This window comes from Lichenostomus cassidix, chromosome 2 (assembly GCF_008360975.1).
Source record: "Lichenostomus cassidix isolate B80296 chromosome 2, HeHo_3.0, whole genome shotgun sequence".
NCBI lineage: Eukaryota > Metazoa > Chordata > Aves > Passeriformes > Meliphagidae > Lichenostomus > Lichenostomus cassidix.
In genome coordinates this window covers 40,997,845-41,014,173 of record NC_139482.1, presented here as the reverse complement: position 1 = coordinate 41,014,173, position 16,329 = coordinate 40,997,845, and the positions used below count along the sequence as shown (strand labels likewise).

General features: G+C 37.3%; 1 long non-coding RNA gene across 1 annotated transcript; it reads left to right on the top strand.

Moving 5' to 3' along the window:
* The first annotated feature begins 4,087 nt into the window (after positions 1 to 4,087).
* On the top strand, positions 4,088 to 5,625 carry LOC146441198 (uncharacterized). The gene is made up of 3 exons (XR_014850425.1): positions 4,088 to 4,360; positions 4,442 to 4,522; positions 5,481 to 5,625. It is a non-coding gene; the product is annotated as an uncharacterized LOC146441198 (long non-coding RNA).
* The last annotated feature ends 10,704 nt before the right edge of the window (positions 5,626 to 16,329 follow it).

Sequence of the window (16,329 nt, the reverse complement as noted above, 5' to 3'; positions counted from 1 at the left end):
ACTTTCCTTCATGTTGTTTTCTGTTGTATGCTACCACTGAAGTGTTATCTGTGGTTTCTTGTGCTTTTTTAACGTTTAACTTCTGTGCTGTAAGTTCTTTGTGGTCTGAAATTGATGTGTGGATAAGAGCAGCTTCCTGCATTGCTTAAAGGACTGAGCTGGGGGACTGGCTTATCATGGCAGGAATTTAGCTCATCAGGCTCAAACTTTGCCTTTACAAACCCTGTTTTAGTTTTATGAGTTCAATATCCCCATTAAAATAAGCAGCTCAAAGAAAGGTAAATCATCAGAATCCTTATTGGCTTGGCTGCCTTTGCATTAGCCCTGTGGCACTGGCAGTACCTTGAATGTTGCTCCCTTCTGTCACCAGAATTGATGCATAAACTTTTTCCTTATGCATCATACAGTATACTTTCACATCTCTCGTTCACCTTAGCAGAAGTAACTGTTTTATTTGTCTCAGTGGCCTGGAGTTCACGTCCCTCAAAGAAGCATCATTCTTCACTGTGATTTAGCACTTCCATGTGGAGGCATGCTAAGTGACACAAGGCCTCTGTTGATGCACTGGCGTGCACAGTGACATGGTGACTAAAATAATAATATTGTGGGGAAAAATACAGTGTTACAGAACGTGCAGTTTTAAGTCCAAGGGGTACCTCAAGGATCAGGGAAATCCCATAGCATAAAAATGCAGGTAAGATCTCCACCAAAATGACTGATTATTTTTTTGTACTCAGAGGGTCTGAGAGTTGTGAAAAAGATTAGGTCTTAGATGATCAAATTGACATTCATAGCAAGTGTAAAAGCCTCATATTTGCAAACAAGAAATTGTGTTATGTAGGCATTATCTGGGAACAATAATTTATTTTGGATGTGACTAATTAGGATTTGAAGTGAGTATGGGGTTGTATTTTGTGTAAAGTGAGTATAAACTCAGCATCTAATGCAAGATTAGCAATCAGATCTTTTGGATTTTGCTTTAGAGGAGCAATGACCACTGATCCTGAGCAAAGATAAACACCTGAACTACATTTCAAAGGGTTGTTTCAAAAGAAATCATAACTCTATAATGACTGCTCCCTTGATAAATTTCCTGTTTTATTCTGAAAACAGATCCAGGGTTAACTGCAAGCATCTACATGCTTTCATTTTGTTTCAGATGATGCTGTTCTTTTTTGTTTAGAAGGAGAGGGGGAAAAAGAAAGAAATGTAGCTTTCAGCTAAAGTTTACACTATAAAAGTTATTCTCGTTTTGGGACCAATTCTTTATTGATGTGACTCATTAACAGGACTCCTTTCACAAGTCAGGATTACTCACTCAAGTAAATGAAGTAAAATGAAGGCATTATCTTTTAAGGGTAAATGATAAAATCTATGAATTAGACACTTATAATAGAACCATTAACAATTTTTAATTACTGTACTGCTACCAGCCACAGCAGTAGTATATGGTAATACCTACTCATTCTTTTGCCTGCTCTTTCACTGTGACATGTCATTAAGGAAGGATTATTTAAGTCCTATTTTTAGATTTAGAATTATGCAGACAGAGAACAACCACAACTGGAGGTGCTGTACTAACAGCTCACATATTATTTCAGGTGGTTTGAGCGAAAAAGAAAACATAGTAAAAAATAATTATGTCTTGTGGTCAGAGGGGCAGTTTATGGGGCCCAGAGGGACTCAGGGTCAAATGCTATGCGGTGTGCAGCCAGAGAACTGTCTCTGGACCGTTAAATGACATTATAGTCTTAACCACTCCAATTAAGTGCCAAAAAAGGATTTGAGGTCTATGTTGGTCCTTGAACAATGAGAAAGTTACAACAGATTCAGTGTATACTGTTCAGGACTGCAAGAATTGTTTGTCCATGCTGCCTATTCAAAAAACCGAGAGATCTTGTTTGGGACCATAGATGACCAAATTAAGCACTGCTCCTAACTCAGTCCGTAAACTGTGTGTAATACATATTATGGATAATTGATTCCTGCTCAATATAGATTCCTAGGCAGGCTCCTAAATCCTCTTTGTGCAGTGTTTTCGTATTCCCTAAAGTGTGTGTCTGTCTCTCTCAGGTAACTGTTTTATTAAGAATATATTACGATCTTTCTTTCGAAGGACACTTATGAGGAATGGTATCAGAAAAACATACTCATCTCTATGAGGATACTCAAGAATATGGGTAATGAATTTTCTGATGAAACATTCTTTTGCAAAAAAGTGGTCACTTACTAAAACTAGAACTTTCTGCAGAAATACACTCATTTTCATGAAATGTCTGCTGGGTAAAAGCTTTCCAGGTGCAGAGACAAAGACTCAGCTCTTCCATCATCAGTTGATGGCACTTATCTGAGATATGAAAAACTAAGAGTTCAGGGGCATAAGTTGGGTTTAATTATCAGCTCTATAGAGCTGTAAGCTATAGTAAAAGCTCTATTGCCTTAATTGTCAGGATGTTGATTGGGAGGTGCTTTTTATTGCGTGCTTCTCTTTTGGAATTCCAGCTTCTGAATATTGTGTAAAATAATGATGTTGCAGAAAATAAGTCCACTTCCACGAAATCTGAAGTAAAACACCTGATTTGTTTTTGTTTCTAAATACCACCCATTTTAGCTGTGATAGAGAAGTTGCTTCCTGTTTTCCATTTTCTAATATGATTTTTCTCTAGTAGATTGTGTGGGCTTTGAGTCTCAGATGATCCAAATTATTTTTCATTTATAATGAAATGAAAGTATTCTTGCTTTAGCATTATGAAAAAGCTTGTAAAAAGGAATGCATTGAGATATCCTTTTAAGGTTTTTCTCGGAAGATAAGAAAGGTCTTGCTGTCGTAAGAGGGAAAGCAGTTGAATTTTTTATAATAAACGACAATTTTGTGTGCAAAATGTAAAAGATCTCTGCCACTGCTTTGTATAAATCAAGGTTGTAACATTTATTAATATCTCCTGAATAGACATGGTCATTTTTTCTGTGGAGGTGTCTTGATATGACTTGCCTTGACACTGTTCTACTGAGGAATAAATAAGAGAACTAAGAAAACACAGGGTGATTGAGAATCTGTACAGCATTTAGAACACAAAAAGGAAAACAGTGTATTGAACTTCTAAAAATGCACTTTGAATTGGTGTTTATTTTTTAAGATACAAATTAATCTCTTCTAATACAGGCAAATTAAAAAAAAATTAACCTCCCCTCCCATAGTTCCTGATACACCCTTAACCAAACCTCTCCATTTGCAAATTTTTACATTGATACCTTTTAGAGCTCTGTTTCTTAAGTTCTTGTTATCTGGCCATCAAAACTGTGTCTAGATCTGTTAAGGTCCATGTAATTCCAACTACAGTGCACTTCAGGATCTGTCTTTTTGGTTAGGTGAATGGCTAAAAATTATAGGAAAGGAATGTATGTGGGTGTGTTAATCTTGTACATGTGTTGCTGAAATGAAGAATTGATATAAAGATGAACAGACTGACGTTAGTGCAAATGAAAATTTGGTATAGCTTTTTAAAATATAGACCCTTATGGCTTTGGTTTATGAGATCTGTCAAAACTTTCTCTTTAAAACAAATCAAAACATTTTCCATTGGATCATTCTGATATTACTTAGCCTTTTTGCAATACCACGTAGCTACCAGGACATATATCTATAAGGCTAGAAAGAGCTGTATGTTCATCACTGATGGCAGGTAAAACCATTCAAGCAGTAGGATCTGAGTAGTCCTGGGATATTCAGTGTTCAGTCTGTGCCAAGAATTTCTTATCTTTCCCACTGTGTTTTGGACGAGTAATTGGGAAAAATTGTACAATCACATGGATCTGGTGTTCTTCTTGTTGCTTAGAAATACATGATATTTTGGAAACAACAGATCATAAATTTAAAGCTACTTCCACACAAATGTCACCTGAACAAGCAGTGCTTCTTCAGCAACAGATTGGATTCATACAAGTGCCATGTTAGGTTTAGGAATCACATTCAAATGAGATTAAAATTATTTGGTTAAATAAACTGCTAAATTCAGTATAATAGTAACAAACAGGTTAATAACCAACATTAGGTGTGCCTCATCCCTTATCCTATTTTAAAGATAAAAACACTGACTAATACCATATAAAGCAACAGTTTCACCTCTCATTTTTTATTTGTTTTCTCCTGTTTTTCTCTTAAAATATCTCAGCATAATGCCAGTGGATTACTCTCTTCATGGTTCCTCTTTAGCGAAGCCAGTGTAAGATGTTGCTGATTGTGCTGCAGTATTGCCATGTGTGTACATTATCTGATATTATACACATGGGATGGAAGCTGATTACTTCTCACCTTGGCATGTAATGCTGTAGAATGGACCCAGTCTTGCACTGATGAAAAGTGAGTGCATGTAAGCATGCATGTTCTTCCTCTCACTTCACTATCAGACACATTTTTAAACTAGAATTTATGTTTGTCCAGGTGATTCTGTTTTGCCTGTGTTCACATCATTTAGTCTTTCTACACAACCCTATTCACACTTGTCTACAGTAATGAAAGCAGGTAAGAAAATGAATAAAAAAATTTCAGAACTTTACCTTTTAATTTTTTTCATATGGTATATGATATGTGTTCCATTATCAAGGTACTGTATTGGCAGATTTGTAACTTCTTTTGTTTGCCAATATAAGGCACAAGGTGATTCATTTTACAGTACTCCTGAATGGTATGCAATCCAGTGAGCAGGGATCTGACTTTGGAGCAATTTTCAGTTATATTTTTAAAACAGTGGCCAAGCACAGTGGTCCTGAACTAAATAATTAACCTTTGTGTGCCTTTTTTTAACTCTGAAATGAAAATGAAACTGTTTATTATTTTCAGATAAATGATAATGCTAACATCTACATCAATATTTGTACAGCTTTCTGAGATCTTTAGAAAGCAGTTGCCAGTGTTATTATTATTTTATTACTCTACCTTTTGAATTATGTAACTGTACTACTTTTTACCCTTTGAAAGATGGATTTTACTTTGAGATTTCATAATTGTCTCCTATGACACCTGTGCTTTGAGAATTAACATCTTAAAAAGAAGGAATTAAACTCTTATTTTTAAGGAAGATTATTTAGATTTTGGATGTTCATGTAAAGAATAATTTGTGAATAATTTGTAAACTTACTTTAATTTGAATATGAAGTTTTTCTGAAAGACAGAAACTGCACTGGGGTAAAATATGTAATGAATCTACAGTTTTAAGCTGCTCTGAATGATTTCTCATTTGGTGTATGATTTCCATTAGTTTTTAATTAGTTCCGTGTCACCAAAACTTTCCCATTTTTTTTTTCCAAAGGACCCCTTGGTTCATTCAGTAAACAAGAAGGTCCTGCTGTGGGGTTTAATCAACACTGAGTAGCAATGAAGCCTGTTGTCTGTGAATAGTCTTCTATTGTGTCAACACTCCTTTTGTTCTATTAGTGATTTTAGCTTTTCATGTCCTACTCTTTTGTTTCTTTTTTTCAAGGACTGCAGGGTACAGGACATTCCAATTACAAGCCCATGATTCTCTGTTCTTTCAGACATCTCATAGACACATCCTCAAGGATACCTCAAAGAAGTGAATTCATAAAGAAAAAGGTTAACAAATAAAAAAGAAAGCGTGGTCTTGGTTTCTTCTGTGTTTTTCTAGCTCTCTCTTTCCAGTATTAAAGGCTGATCAGTGGTCTAGTTTGTAAGAAGTAATGCATCTCTGATTTCAGGGGCAATGAACTAATTGATAAATGCCAAATGTCTAACCTACTCTCTATTACAAATGTTAACCACAGCATACTGGGAATGTTGGTGTGTAAATAAACAATAAAATAATATGAGAGGAAATCATGATTCTGGTACACTTAAGAGCAGTGGATACTGCATACCTTGACTTCAGTGAGGCCTCCCCAGAGATGCTCACAGAGGAGCTGAAGTGTGGGCTACATGAATGGGCCATGAGGGGGATTGAAAATTGAATGAACAGCTGAGCCTTGAGGGTTGTGATCTGTGGCACAAAATCTAGCTGGAGTCCAGTAACAAGCAATGTGTCCCAGTGATTAATACTTGATCCAGTACCCTCCCTTGAAGTGTTTATATTTTTCTCTTGATCTGCTGGCAACACTCTAATTCAACCCAAGGAAATGTTGCCCTTTTTTTCCTGCAAGGGCACATTGCTGGCTCACATTCAATTTGGACACTATCAGCATTCCCAGGCCTTTTTCTTCCAAGCTGCTTTCCAGCTGGGTGGCCCCCAGCATTTATTGGTGCAAGGGGTTGTTTGTCCCCACATTGAGCATAAGCCAGCAGTGTGCCCTTGCAGCAAAATAAGCTACTTTATTGTTGGGATGCATTAGGCAGGTCAAGGGAGGTGATCCTTGTCTACTCAGCACTGGTGAGGCCACACCTGAGAGTGCTGTGTCCAGCTCTGGGCTCTCCATTACGAGAGAGACATGGACATACTGGAAAGAGTCCAAAGAAGTGCCATGAAAACTATTAAGAAACTGGAACATCTTTCGTATGAATTAAGGCTGAGAGAGCTGGGACTGTTCAGCCCAAAGAAGAGAAAGCTCAGGGGGATCTCACCAGTGTATACTAATAACTGCAGGGAGAGGGCAAAGAGGATAGACCCAGGCTTTTCCACTGGCACCCAGTGCTAGGACCAGGGTGTGATGGGCACAAACTGGAATACAGGAGTTTCCCTCTGAACATCAGGAAAGGCTTTTTCCCAACACAGGTTACCCAGGGATGTTATGGAGTCTAACACGTTGGACATATTCCAAAGCTGTCTGGACATGGTCCTTGGCAACAAACTTTAGGTGGCCCTGCCAGTGCTGGAGACATGATGGGGACAAGATGACCTCCAGTGGTCCCTTCCGATCTCAGCGCTGGTCATCTTTAAGTAAGTGTTTTAAATTAAAATTAGCACGCAGGTTTGAAATACATTGAAAAATATTGTACCTATGATTTAGGGCAAATTCTCAACATAGTATTGGAGATTTTTAGGATTTTTGTTAGTGTGCATGAGGAAATGCTGTTATATCTTGAAATGTCACAGAGTAAGTTTACCTCTAAATATGCTGTGACAAATATAATAAAAAAGATTTCCAGACAGATGGATGTCAGAATTAGATATATTCTTGTGTGGAAAATGAGACTGCCCCCATGCAGACATTTTTTGTGAAGAAAATTATAATAAAAATGTGAAAATAATTGAAAACTGAAATACAAATGCAATATACATTACTGGTATTATTGAAACTTCATGCCCTTTAACTCAAAAAGAAGCTTTATAAAATATTATGCTGAACTGTGGCAAGACTGAAGTTATTAAAAAGGACCATAGTAGAAGTACTTCTGCATTAGGAATTGAATATTTTTTTAGGGAAATATGGACTGAGAATCTCTAGTGATAACAATAGAGTGGACATGTTAAAGTACATTTGGACACCCCGGATATCTGAGCACAGTTATGTAGAATAGTTAATTCAAGCAGCACTGTTCTTATTACTAAAGTAGAACACTTAAAAAATTCTAACACTGCAGATAACAAAATTTATTCCAAAAGTACTCTTTGATGTATAATTAGGTAGATACCATTTTTTCTTCCTGTTAAGGTTCTTAAGATATGTTATCTTGAACTTCAGCTGACTTTCTAATGATTCATTGTAGCAAAAGAAATTATATAGTGTAGAAATGTTTTTACTGTACTAAAAAGGTCTAAAACCAGTCTCTTCTACTAGCCAGAATTTTCAGTGAGATCCTTGCTAAGGGGAAGGGAGACATGTAGGAATACATTATTGACATACTCAGGAGAAGTCAAATGAAAGGCCTGGAAAAAAATCTTGCATCTGTTTTCCAGAGGAACGGCAGAAGCGTAGTTTTCCTTCATAAGGGATATCCACAGCTGTTTGGAATATCACTTCAGAGGATTCATTCTGTTCTTGTGGGCTTTGTTTTTCCTGAGCCTGCCTGTGCCAGAGCAGTTTGTCTGCTAGCAAAGTGTATCCAGTAAAGCAGCTTGCTTCCCACAAGCTACTCTTGCACCAGTGCACCATTGTCCAGACCTGATTCCATGAAGTGTTGGAACTTAGAGATGGAAATCTGATCCAGTCTCCTATTTTACCTTCTGATTTTCCAGTAGGATTGCATGATTCTTCTCTGTAATGGATGCGTGTCTGAGCACCTCCTAGAAATTTCCATAGAATCATGGAATTGTTAAGGTTGGAAAAGGACATTTCAGATCATCAAGTCCAACTGTTTAGCTCTGCTTGCCTTTCTTCCCTCTGTTGAGTTTATGCACTGGATGAGGGTGTGCTAAGCAAGCCCCTGCTCCGTTGCCACCCATGTCACCACCAGGTATGGCCTCTATACCTCCTGCTCCCATGTCAGGGCACTGGCTACCTGACCGTGCTACACACTCCATAATTCCTTGAGGGAGAGTATGTGCAATGGGATTTAAGGTTGGAATATGTACTATTCCTACTGGTGTGTGTTTTTGCTAGAAAGAGGAGCAGGTGAGAGAAAGTCAATCTGAACTTTTGTGTTGAGGTTTGGATTGCTCCCAGAGTGCAGGCTTGGGCCATGGGATTGCTTTGATCATCATGTGAATTTTTTAAGTTTTGTTGATCTTTTAGACACCCTGAGATCTGGTGGAACTAGAACTTCATTTGTTGCCTCTTGAGAAGGTGAGGAGAATGGACTTGATGCACTCACCGCACATGTGTTTTAGAGGGCATACGCTGCTCTGCTCTGTGCCAGCTGGAATTTCCAAAATGTTAGAGGCTTTGTGTTGAAGTACATGGAAATTGTCCACAAGTCAAGGAAGGTCAAAGACAGAAATAAATGTGGCCAAGGTCCTCTTTTGCCAGAGTGGAATGATGATTCTGAGCCAAGCAGATACAGTAAAAGTTGTTATTCAATCTTCTGCCCTAAAAATGGGGCAAGATCCATGGAGCAGTTCCAGTCCTAAATAAATAGTTCTGCCTTTACATCTTTGATGAAAACAGACTGTACTTTGATTTCAAACTCTTCAAAGCATTTGTATATTCCTACCAGCGCAGTTTCCTCCTTCAAATAGCACTACTTCATCACAGTCAAGAATGGATCATCCTCACAGTAGTGGTAAAGCCATGTGGTGAGAGATAGATGGTGTTACTGATTTCAACAGAAGGTGCCAGGCTCTGAGTGTTTGAAAAATCTAATAATTATGTCGGGTTTGATATATTAATATACACTTAGGGAAGTAACTTTATGGGACAATGTTACAAAAAAAGATTATTTATTCCTTTGTTTCCTAATGCTGTTATATTTGAAAGAAAACTAGTTTAAAATAATCCCTTGAGAAATCAAGTGCAGCTATTAAAAACAGAGAGACATAAGCAACCTAGCTTTGGTTTGCTCTTTTGTACAGCTTGTTCATTTTGATTGTATCTTGGTATAAATCCTTGTCATTAAGTGCTCATATACCTTACAGGCAGCATTTGATGTTTACTTCTGAATGAATTAGATCCGTTCCAGTAGCAGATACTGTAATACTTATAATTGACTTTGACAGTGGATTATGTGGAACTGAATGTCCTAAGGCATGCAAGTAAATCACATCAGCCTCAGGTTCACATCCATTGTGACTTTTGTTCTTTTGATGTTGGTGCTGTAGATTCCTTCTCTTGTTTGGTTTGACTTGTTTGCCTTCTCTTATCCCTTTTCTCCTTTGCACTCCTACCCACTCGCTGACTAATTTCTTCCTTGAGTTTTAGAATTCAGTGGCACCTCAAGGGAAGTCGGAAATGACTGCAGGATGAAAGTAATGAGGAAAAGAGGTCCCCTTGCTGTGTTTGCAGGCAGTGCAGTTGTGGTGTTGAAAAGAAAGTGAAACTGTAAGGAAACGTGATTCTTCTTTATTGCGATTTTCCATCTCACGACTGAAGGACTTAATTAGTTGAAGGAATCACATGGGAATCATTATCTGGACATCTGTGCTTTTACCTCTATTTTAATTCAGCATCAGCACTTCTCTTTTTCTTGAGCCCCATGGGAGATTCACTTCTTTCACACTTGACAAGTATGCCCCTGCTGAGTCTCCTCATGTTCTCATTCAAGAATAAAAAGATGGAATGATTACATCCATGACTCATTTAATTCCTTCCAACTTCTTCAGAAATTCTTTGATTCACCTTTGTTTTCTGACAGCCATGATCATACTGATCCTTTTTCCCCTGCTGTCAGTGAACATACTCCATTGCAGGGCCCTACCTGTGTCATGCTGGTCATGATTACGTCAGTTGCAAAATGGATTGAAAAAAGGTAGAGGCTGCCTTCACAGGCCTTTGAATATGTTAATGTACTCCCTAATCCAGACTTCAGTTGAGTCAATGATGCAGGAAATTTCAAATGGAAGGAAGGGCACTATCAGTTGTGGGTCAAATGGCAGAAGAAGAGCAGAAAGTGAAGTATTGCCTACATTTACCTGAAGCCAGCTGGCAGTCTCAGTATGCTGGAGCTATAGTACAGATAAATGTCTTTACAACTGTCTTGGTTTCAAACATCTGCATAGGTGTGAAGTTAAGGAACCGTCTGATTTGTGTAAAAAACTGTTCTGTAATTATTCCTGCCTGATCAGATACTGTGGTTCTATCAGTCCTCTGGTAATTTTTGGACTGATAGTCCTGGAACTCCTCACATCTGTCTTTCAGAAAACAGTCTGATGGCCAGTCACCCAGAATGGCATCTGCACCAGCAGAGAGAATAAGTGTCTTTTCAGATTTTGTCACTACACTGTGGCATACCTGCCACTCCTGCTCTCAGAGTCCTCAAGTGCCATGAGCTGTGAGGGACATCCTTACATCAGCCTTGCCATACCATACAAACACAAGGAATTGCAATGTGTGTGAAGTGTCCTGGCAGAGAGTGCTGTACAAAATGGTGCCATTTTATTTGCCCAGGATTAATTTGCAGCTGCAGCAGGGGCCACAGAGGCCACAGTTCAACCAATAAGGACTGAAGAAGACTACCCTGGTGTCTTCTTTGGTAGACAGGCATTAAACAGATACAAGTTAGAGGAGGCTCAGTGCAGAGCTGACCAGATGAAACATAATAGATTATGATGAAACTTAAGCAGATGGGATGATCTCATGGTGTCCTTTACGACTTTACAAAGCCATGAAATATCTCAGTGCTGTTCCCTGCTGGGATAAGTGTCTGCCTTTTGCATTTCACTTAATGCAGTGAAAATAGGGAAAGCATACAAGCTCTATGGTGGAGCAGATTTTTTGGGAATAAATTAAATTTTATTAAGCTAATGGATGGAAACTATAGATATACTGTGAATTTTTAAGTACAGTGGGACTTCTCTCAATTTTCTCTGCAAATTTTCCAAGGGTAGTATGAATTGCTGAGAATAACTAACTCTGTGCATCAGCAACAACTTCAATAGCAGCTAAACCAAAAATGTTGAAGGCTCAGCCCTTATCACAGCACTGAGAAGGTTGCTTTATTTTAGAATCTGTGCCAGCACTTGAATCACAACAGCTCAGAATGACCTTTCTCCCTAACCAGTGGTTTACAACCCCTATACCCACAAGGATGAGCTGAGAAACTTTTAATGAAAATGAAAGATATTTGGAAGTTTGCCACTAGGAGAGGAGAGGAATTTATGGGCTGACTTTGGGGGAATACCTCCACATTAAATTTCTTAGCCATTTAAAACATTTTTTCCACCTATGAAATAATTACTGAATATTAGTAATACATGTAAAATTATTTATTTCAATTGTTTTGGTAATTTTATAGTATCCATTTTTACTGTAGAAAAATGTTAAGAATAAAATAAACCTTGGTCTTCCTCATGTCTTACTCTAAGATATAGAAGGAACAGCTAAAATGGAAAATTAAATAATTGCAGAAAGGGCTTTTTATTGAAGTGAGAAGAATTCCTGTTTTCTTTTAGTTTCTTTTAGATTTTTAGCATTAGTCTTGCAAATTGCTCCAAATAAGCCATGTCCCATGTAAATCCCGAGTCTAATTGATCTCAAGTAGTCTCAACAGGGAGTAGTTTCCTGGATCAAGGCCTTGTTTATTCCTGTGTGTGCTGAGATGTTTTGCTTGTGAGTGATTCCCTAATCATTGAGATTCCTGTAATGGATGAAACTCAGGCTATTACTTGTTTTATTTGGAAATCATATTGGACATATTGGACAGTAATATTTTTTTCTGTATATTTTGGCACTTCCGACCAAAGCAATAAACCTGGTAAATCTCTTTTGAGATGTTACTGCGTCAAAACATGTAGAGAAATTCTCTTTTATAGAGTTTGATCTTAAAAGAGAATGACAGCAAACCCTTTGATACTGATTTGCAGAATCATGAACAATTTACTGGCTTTGTTACTTTAAGCTGGTTTTTTCTAGTGTTTTAAATATGCTTTTTAAAATACGTATTGGTTTTAAAGGATCATTATAATTCAGTCTAATTAGCTACAGTCTTTGAGTCTGTGGAGCAAAAGGTTTTACATTTTCTATTTGGATTGATGAAGCTGTAGAAATACTTCATTTCTTCCAAGAATAATAACTAATTATTTCTGAGTTACCTGGTGGTGTTTTCTCAGATAGGACTAAATTTCAGCTGTGGGTAAATCAGATATTTATAATAGTCTTGCATATGCAAATATTTCCACTTCTGGGAATGTTCAAATGGGTGCAAAAGACTAATGGAGTTAAAAATTTGGCTACAAATGGAGTTCTTAACTGGACCTTCCATTACCTTTACCCATATTAATTTTGGCCTGTCAAATGAGAATGTTAGAAAGTATTTAATCCTATGGATTATGTTAAAATAGAAAAAGTCTATACTGTAGTTGTGGTATTCTGATCCAGGATTTTGATTTAAGAATAGGTTGGTTTAATTTAAACACATTCCTAATCAGTTAAAGGCAAATTAAAATAATCCTGCTTTAAATGTAGTGGTTTGAACTGGGTTACATGCAGTAATTTTAAATGCACATTTAATTAAACTGTAGCTGCATTTTATAGACATCTCTGTAGGTTTCCATTTAAGTAAAGAAAATTGGCACCAGTGCCAGTTAGTTTATGCCAGCACAGATCCCTGAAAAATGCAGCAACTGGAACAAAGTGTAGTTTATTCTATTTTATCTTGGTCATTTAGCTATTTTTCTTGTGCAAGGCCAGACCAATTTTACTCTGTTTTCCCATTCCTCATCCAGTGATGCACCTTGACAAGATATTGCACATCAGCTGATGTACTGTGACTGTGCACCTGTCCTAGGCAGATCATAAATTATGTGAATCAGCTTAGGTTTCATGGAGGGATGGCCAGGCTAACGTTGGTTACCTCACTATTTCCTACAGTAAAAGGAAACTGACGTGGACGGTGGCCAAAGGTTGGCTGATGCACAGTAGCTTGTTCCCTCACTGCTATTCGCCTGTGTAGCAATTTCTGGGGGTTTCCAGACAGCTTTTTTTGTGTACCTGAGTAAATACCTTTAAAATATTAGCATAAATTAAATGGGATCTATTTTCTTCTGTTGAAAAGCACATACCCAAATTAAGTTATACTGCTTTTGGCCTTTTATCAATCTAGAACACCTCTTAATACTTCTCTTGCTTTACATCACCATGATCTGTGTGTTTGCACATACCTCTAGGAGTTTGCACTGATGTAAATTATTTGATAGCTACTATAAAACTTGCGTTTTGCCAGTTTTTAAAATCTAAATAAGAAAATAAATAAATTTGATCCAGATATTGTCAAAGCTAGCTATAATAACAGTTGTGTCACCATTGTGTAATACCCCACAGTACGAAGAATTAGTACCTGTAGATGTAAAGAGATTGGAAATTCTGGTTCATGTTTGTGCTGTAGCCCTGCATGCAAGGTAACTACTAATTATTAAATCAGGTAATTAATCACTGTTAGGGTAAAACCAACATTGCCATTAAACTGCAGAGCTCACATGATGTGCTTGTCTGCTTTTTTCATAGCCTATGGTAGTAAGGTGTTGTGTATATATACACATCCATTTGTACTTAGGTCAGTAACCTGGTTTTCGTCTTGTTTTCTTTCCCTTGGTATTTCAAATATAAAACTCATGTAAAACCTTTTGTTTTGCTCTGCTATTATCTCCAGCTTGAGTACCATGAATGTGCAGAAATCATGTGGATTCCCTAGCAAGTGACTATGATGAGCTGGAACTGTGTGAACAGCACTGATAAACAGTTGTTGACTCCTTTGAGGCTTTTTTTTTTTGGTGTCAGAATTGAGATGTACCCCATAGTATGGCTCCAAGGTTTTGTTCCAAAGAAAAAAAACAGCTGAGACAGTACTGCATTTTTAATGGCTGAGTCATCTGCCTCTGTCCCAGCACCAGAATCTCATTTTAGGATTCCTCATTTTAAGATTAGGAGACAAATTCAAGTTTGTTTCCACTGGTAGGCTTACAGTCTGTGTTAATGCAATTTATATTATTTTAGTAGCTGATAACAGTGATTTTTGGGTGTAATTGTTTTTGAGCTTACATGGTGCCTTTGACTGGAGGATTTCAAAGCATCTTAGAGCAACATATTTAATTAACCATTACCTCAGCTTTACCAGCAGCTTTGCTTGAAGTAGAATCTGGTCTGTGCACCTAGAGTGGGTCGTGAGAAATTTGACCTTCTGAAAGCATTATTTGGTTACAGTTTTTCTCTTCAGCTCACATATTTGCATTTCTAATTAAGGGAGTGTTATATCACTTTTAGCTCAGAAGAAAAAAACCTCAGGTTTATCACTGTTATGGCACACAAAGAAGTGATTGCTCTGCCTGTATAATAAAAAAGGTCAATCTGAAAACTTTCTTGCATCCTCATAAAGAAAAATTGTACAACTAACATTTGAAATTTATAGAATAACTGCAAATTTTGCTACAAAGGAAATACATTTATAATGTGAGGCACTATGAAGTGTTGTTCAACACCAAGAAGGGGTTGTCAATGCATCATAAAAAAAAGATTCTCTGCACTCCTAAGTTGCAAAACACTGTTATTCATGACATCCCAAGGCATATAAATGTGATTCATTTTTAAGGTTCTGTTTATTACAGAATCATCTATTAGCATTTAATGAGAGTACTGTCAAGACTATGTAGGAAATAGTTTATGTTTAAAGGGATGTTGCAATTTTAAACATTCTAAAATTAATAATTCATCTTGCTATTATGTCTTGATCCTATAACTTGTCCTGTGCACACAACTTTTCTGTCTGAAGAGAATTGTATTCACTTCAGAACAACCCGTTGGGGGCAGTTGGATTTGTTTGTCTGCGATGCCATGTGAAACCAGGCCAAGAAACATGGTCTTAACACTCCAGGCTGCTTATTGATCTGGCGACTGTGTTGGCTGTAAGGAGGGAAAAAATAAGTGCTTTTTTTCTGTAGGCTTTAAGTGTCTATCTCCCTTGCTGTCTGCACCTCTGAAAAGTCAGGTCTTTATCATTGTCCAAGAACAGCTGTCTCCTTTTTCTCCTGAAAAGCTCGTGACTAGACTAGATGAAGATTTAAGAGAACGGGGTTCTGTTTTTAGCTCTAATAGTAGCTTGTCAAATCTTGATGAAGCTTTTTGCCTCAATTTCCTAATCTGTGAAACGGGCATAATGATACCAGCGTCTTTCTTGGGCTGCTTTGAGATGGACTGATTAAAAATGCTACTATGACCTTTTCTGTAGCTACTATCTCCTCGTAAAAGACCTGATTCTGTTAGATGTTACCTGAATGGTAATGAGACCTCTTAATGCTTAGTAATGCTTAATATTTAATGTTCAGTCTGTGCTCAGTACTGTGCAGAAGTAGATCCAAATAATGATGAGTTTTTTTCCTGGTTATTTTCATATTAGGTTTTTCTTTATTTTGCTCCTTTACAAGACTGTGTTATATTTTCTATTTAATGTTTTGGAAGTCTTCAACTGAACTAACAGGAGGGCATTAGTTTTGCATCCTGTTCAAAAGAATTAGGAGTGCAGCTAAGGTGATGCCACCATTGCTTTTAGTGTTAAAATACATATGTTTTTTCATTGTTTGGGGCTAAAATATCCTTGAGTCCTGTGCATAACAGTTAATTCTGACTGTAGCAATGCTCACTAAGACTAATGAGTGTGGGTCTGATGTATGACAGAATGCTTTTCTGCCAAGAAGCCACTCATACCTCCTGCAGCTGCTGTTTTTGCTGTTCAGCCTGGAAGGAATTTTATAGACCTGTTCTTCCTATTACCCAGAAAAAAACCAACAGTGCTTCAGCAGAGAGAAGAGGCTGAAATTCATAGCAAGTAAAAATGTTGACATATTAACAGGATCCTTT